Source organism: Belonocnema kinseyi, chromosome 7, assembly GCF_010883055.1.
Source record: "Belonocnema kinseyi isolate 2016_QV_RU_SX_M_011 chromosome 7, B_treatae_v1, whole genome shotgun sequence".
Classification (NCBI taxonomy): domain Eukaryota; kingdom Metazoa; phylum Arthropoda; class Insecta; order Hymenoptera; family Cynipidae; genus Belonocnema; species Belonocnema kinseyi.
The window spans coordinates 67,718,274-67,724,723 of record NC_046663.1 but is presented as its reverse complement, the minus strand read 5'-3'; positions in this window follow the sequence as shown (position 1 = coordinate 67,724,723).

The following is a 6,450-nucleotide window of genomic DNA, read 5'->3' as shown; positions in this document are numbered from 1 at the left end:
ATATTACTGTGACTGTAGATATATTACTAAAGACCTTGAGAGTTGAGTGTTGTTTTTTATTTTTAACTGCAACTTATTGGCAATTTTGGTTAAAGGCACCTGAAAAATGGTCCATTGAATGTGACAGTGATAGTTTCTAGAGTTCGTTTAATATTACTATGTATATAGATGTATTAACTAGAGTCTTGAAAATTTGTATGGGGTGATTCTTTTTATTTCAAATTTCTGTTGCTGTATTAGACGAACACGGCTGAGAATAGATTCGATACATTTGATAGAGGTGGTTCCTAGGGATTCCGGAACATTACTGTGCTCATGGATATATCGAACAGAGGTTTGAGAGTTTTGTAATTATGTGTGGAGATGTTTGTCAATTATTTTTAATGAAAATTTTTTGCGTCGATTTTAGTTAAGGGCAGCTGAGACTGGATTCTTTACATTTGTTAGATGTAGTTTCGGGGGTTTCTGGAATATTACTATAAGGGTGGATATATTTATTAGAGACTTCAAACGCTGTGTGTATTGATTAGTTTCAGTTTGAAATATTTTTTGCCGTTTTAATTAATGAAATGTGATACTTGATTCGTTGAACAAGATACGTGTAGTTCCTAGCGGTTAGGTATATTGCTGTGGAGGTAGATAATCAGATATATTAACTCGAGCCTTAGAAAGTTGTCAAGGGGGATTCTTTTTACTTAAAATTTTTTTATTTCATAGGTGACGTGGAATATTCCTGCGGAGATAGAGTTATTAATTAGAGTGATTAATAGTTGTTTAGGGGTAGTTATTTTTAATTTGAGATTGCTTCGGACGTTTTAGTTGATGGAGCGTAAGGCTTGATTCTTTAAGTGTGATAAAGGTAGTTCTCAAGTGTTGTTTAATGTTACTTTGGAGAAGAGGATATGGAAAAGATTTTTATAATTTAAATGTTTATGGAATTTTATTTGAAGTCAGATGAGTAGGTTTTGGTTAAAGGCATCAAGGGTTCTTTTTATTTGACTTTTTGAGTATCGCTGTGGGGTAGTGGGTATAGTTTAGAGTTTCTGGAGAGTGAATAGTATGATTTTTTTACATTTGGAGATTTTTCGGCAGTGTTTTTTAATTCCGCAACACCATTGACTTTTGATTTATATTTGTTTAGTTTTGTTTAACACCTATATTTTTATTTAGGAGTAGCTGTTCGTGTTACGGGTTGTTTTTGGACAATATAATTTGTTATTTTTATTAAGCGCAAAACGAGGTCAAACTTACGGTATATTTTTTCTTGCACTCATTCCATATCGCTTTCTTAAGAATAAATGCAGGCTGGGTGCTTAACTTATTCAGTGCGTGAATTATTCAGTTTTTAAAAGCTGAAGAAAGCCCAAAATTCTGGTGCTGTTGCTTTTTAAATTTAAAATTTTTTTTTGTGGGTGGTGCTAGCGGGCAACACCTCCACCGAAAACTCCTATTCTTTAAGAAAAATATCGGAATGGGTGCCCAAAAAGAGCCCAAAGAAAGCCTAAGATTCAGATATGCTTACATTTAGTTTGAGTGCATATTTCATTTTGAGGGTATTTTTTTAACGATAGAGGTTGTTTTTAAACATTGCTGTTTGCATTTTTGAAGAGCCCAAAATAGCACAAAAGTCTGGCGCTGTTGATTTTTAAAAATTTTTTAAAGTTTATGTAGTGGAGGTGCTAGTGGTCAGCACCTAGAGCAAAATGTCCGGTTTTTTAACAAAAATAGTAGGGCCCGAAAATCTACATCAGTGACAAAGAAGAGCCCATAAAAGCCAAAATTATGATACGCTTACATTTATATGCTGTGAATATTTAATTTTACGGGTAGTTTTTGAAAGATAGGGTTTATTTTTTTTAAATGAATTTTTATAGTTTTTGGCAGCCCAAAAAAGCCGTAAATTCTGGAGTTGTTGATTTTTGTAATTTTTTAATTTTGCTGTAGTGGAGGTGGTATTGGGCAACATCTCCACCCCAAACCCCGATTTTTTTAGAAAAATAAAAGACTTGAAAAATCGGCATTTGTGCACAAGATGAGCCCAAAAAAAACAAACTAAAATACAATAATGCGCACATTTAGTTTTAGTTCATATCTTATTTCAAGGGTAGTTTTTGATAGATAGAATTTTTTTTTGAAATTAGTGTTTGCAGTTTTTGAGAGCCCAAAAAAACCAAACATTTTGGAAAAGTATTTCAATTCCATTATGAAGGTGCTAGCGCGTCGCACCTGGTTATACCTGCCATTTAACCATTCTATGCCAGAAGTTGTACCTTGAATCTACGACTCATATCTCTCCTCCTCCCATTTTGAACTCCCCCGTTACCCCTCCTCTCTTTATCCTTAACCTCCCGGGCACACGCTCGTGCAATTTTACTTTCCTCTCCTCTCTAAGTTTCTTTTCGTAGTTTAAGGCTCTTTTCACTTGCCTTAACAACATTTTTCCCGTCTTATTTCTTCCCTTAGCATATAACCAAAACCCGAACCAAAATCCTAGGTAGCAAAACTCATCCGCCAAATCCACAACCACGCCATTTATCTTCCAATCGTACTCTAAAGTACCCCTTTTATTTCTGAAAAGCATCATCTTGGTCTTGCTTACATTTACTGTTTCCGTTTCTCTCGCATAGTATGCAAACAATCTCATCAACAGATTCATACACTAATTTATCATCCACCTCTAGCACTACGCCCTCTGCATATGCTAGTGAATACAGTTTGCCCGTCCTTAATGTTGCCCCCCCTTTTCCTATTCTCTCCAAATTGTCCTCTAAATTAGTCAGCAGCACACTAAATAGAAATGGGCTCAACGGACACCCTTACTTGAGCCATCTTCCTGTCCAGAATTCCTGTTAACTGTGTCAAGTGGTGCGTTAAGGTCTCACGAACAATGCTATTAGCTTCTCTTTCTTCCATACCTTGTTGCAAATCATCGACACCTCTTTGCTCATTCCTAATCCTCCATATTTCATTGCTTTATTTTGCAAGCCGTCTTCCCCTGTTGTCCTCGCCCCAATCAACCACTTTTCTTTCTTTTCACTTTACCATATATTTTACTCATCCTAACAGACCCTTAAATTCCTTCATCCACTCTTACACTCCTATTTCTTAATTTATACCCTTTATTTCTGCCTTTTCCCTATTTATCATTTTCCATTTCCTTCCTTCTTTTACCGCTTTCTCTATCTCTTATATGTACCTTTCATTGTCCTTCTGCCTTTTCTCCTTCATTATTCTTTCGTGCTACCTCTTTCTCCTATTGAGTTCTCCCTTTTCGATTTCTCCTTTCCTCCATTTTCTTACACGCTTATTCATCCTATCTTCACATTCCCAGCACTCATCTTCCCACCAGCCTCTCCTGAACACCTCTTTTTTCTCGGTCTCGCCTCATTCTTTACCTCCTATCACCCCCTATCTCATCGTTTTCTATTTTTTCTCTAAATTCTCTTAACTTTTCCTCCTCCCAAATGACCATTTTCGACTTCTGTTCTCTCTTTTCTTTCCTCTTCCTATTCTAGAATGTTATCCATTGCTGTGTACACTATACCCGCGTACGTATATTCACCTTCTTTATCGCCTTTTTTATTACCATTTTGATTTTCTTATAAATACTTTCTTTTCTTTATTTCATACTTCTTCCCCTTATTCCCCGGCCTATGCATTTGAATCCCCTCATATTCAGAACAGCCTCTCCTCTTTTTTCTCTGTGAATTTCCTGATTGTTCCTTACACTCTCTCTTTTCCTCCTCTTTTGTACATGCATACTACATCCACAATAACTTTTTCTCATTGTATTGTTCTACTTACTGTTCTATCCCTTTTCTTTTAAATACTCTTCCTTTTCTTCCTCTACCACCACTTCCTTCCTTACCCCTGAAACCATGCCACCCATTCCTCTACCTTTCACGTGCTCCTTTCTTGCTGCTTGCATCTTCTAGTCATATACTTTTGGTAATATTGTTTTCATGCCTTGCAGCTTCTTTTTATCCAACCACGTCTCACTCGTCATTTTCCCATTCCACTTCTGCAATTCTTCCAAAAATCATTTATCCTTATTTTTTAATCCTCACACGTTCCAGAACGCTACTTTAACGTCACTCTTCTTGCGTTTGTTTCCTTTAACCCTTTCATTCAAATTCTCTTGCCCCCCCCCCCCCGTAACACTATTCTCCCCTTTTCATTCCCTTTGTCTTCTTCATTCTCTATCCGTTTGCTACCCTCTCTTAGCTCTTCTACTTGATTGTCCTAAATCTATATCTTTCCGTTCACCCATATCATATATCTGCCAATCCTTACAATATTACCTTTAGTTCTTTTAGACCATGCCTTGTTCTCGATCATCGACTTTTTTCTCCTTTGCCGTGACGTCAGGCCTTTTCGAGTTTTTCATTTCTTTCTTTCAACAACTTCGTTTTCTCCCTCTTTCGTTCCACCTCGTATTTTTATCCCTTCCACTCTGACTTGCGCGCTGATGTCTCTTATTAGCTTACCAAAGTATTTATCTTCCCTTCCCAGTCCACTTTTAAACCATTCACTATTATGTTCTTTATCCCCTTCGCTCTCTACCCTTTCGATTCTTCTTTCAACCTTAAGCAATCTCAAGCGCACCTTTTATTCGGCTAATGCTTTATTGCCTCAGACTCTCTTGCTTTTTCCAAACTTCCTTTCCCTCCCGGTTTGGGCTCATTCCTTAGTTCTCGTTTGCTTACTCTCTGTTCTAGCAGTTTCATGTCCCGTTTTCTATCCTGTTAATTTGTTCTCTGCATATTCTCTATACTTTCCAATTTATTCCATAATTTTTCTTTTCTCCTTTCCATAATGGATCCCATTCTTCCATTTTTGTCTGACTTTTCCTGCCTTCTCTTTTACCTCCTCCCCCTTTCCTCTTCATATAATTCAGTCTTCCGGAAGTGTCTTCCAATCTTCCGAAAGCCTCCTCTTTAAATCCCCTTATCAGGGCTTCTGATTTTGTAAACAGGTTCGCTTCAAACCTATTTCCCTCCGGCGTATCTTTTTTGGTCTTCACCCTTTCATAATCATTGTCCCTCTATGCATCTTCGCCCGTCTGCTCTTTTTTCCTTTTATCATCCCCCGTTTTTTCTCCTTCGCCATTCATACTTTCGCTTCTAATCGCGCTCGCGGACTGTTGCTTCCTCTGTATTAAATCCTTCGACCCCGAACTTCTCGATTTTGATCCAAGCCTATCCAAATCATTAGGTTTTCCGCGCTATTCCCCCTTCCTCGTTTCGATTCTGCTGCTGCTACGGGATAAAAAGGCATAGAGAATGTCTTATCTGTATTCCCATCAATGCTTGCTTCGGCGACGCCGCTACATTTCCTCTGTTCGCTATCACTATCCCTATTCGCTTCTTCTTTCTCACTTAACTCGCACTGCCCTCTTCCGAAATGACGCTGTGGACTCCGCCTCGTCGACATGCTACTCTACCCTGTTAACTGACCGCTAGCCTCACACCCTTTTCTTTGTCACTTTGCCACCCTTTGAACCTTTAGTTCCTGCCAAAAAACCCAGTGTCTAACCAAAGCGAAACTAACCTCAAAATAATCTTTCGCCAATTTCTGTAATTTTCTATTAAATTCTCACTTTTTATTGCTCCCTTTATTCATACTTGCACTTTCACCTTTGTTTGTCCTTAGTTGGAAAGTGGGGAAAAATTGAGAATAAAAAATTCTTAATTAATTAATTAATTAATTAATTTTTCTTAATTGAATACTTAGCTATAGTTTCTTGATATTAAACTTCTTCAAATATTTAACTTTTCTAGGCCAGTAGTATATTATTGAAATCAACAAAATTCGTAGATGCTGATTATGCTATTTTCAAATCATTAGCTGAAAAATTAAAAGCGTTTGAACATCCTTACTTTGACATTCAAGACTCAATATTCCGCGACCCCATTGACGGCGTGAGATGTACAGTCGCGGAACGGAAGACTTAAGATGTATGCTTTTGTTCATGTGCATAACCTTTCTTGTCCCGATAAAAGGGACCTGAGCTCGTTCTTCGTCCATGGAACTACGCCAAATGAATAGAGTAGTACCGGGACGGCAAGCATGTTCGTTGCAGATACTTTGTTTTTCGCCGACCGTTCCGAACCCCAAATCTGTCGGCTGAGACGTTTGTGTCTGCTTCGGAGAGTATCCTTCATAGATATCACATCCTGAATGCGGCTCTGTGGCACGCCCAGGTATGTATAAGTCTCTCCGGCGCAAAGGTGTCGTATGGCGCTTCTATCAACGAGCTCAGGATCTTCAGGGATACCATTAAGTTTTCCTCGCTTCAAATAAACCTTGGCGCATTTGTCTAACCTGAATTCCATTCCAATTTCCTTAGTATATCGTTCGACAATCCCCAGGGCTAGATGCAGTTGCATCAATCTCTCTATGCACCCAACTATTTGCGGATGAACCTTTAAGATTTCCAAAAGAGAGATG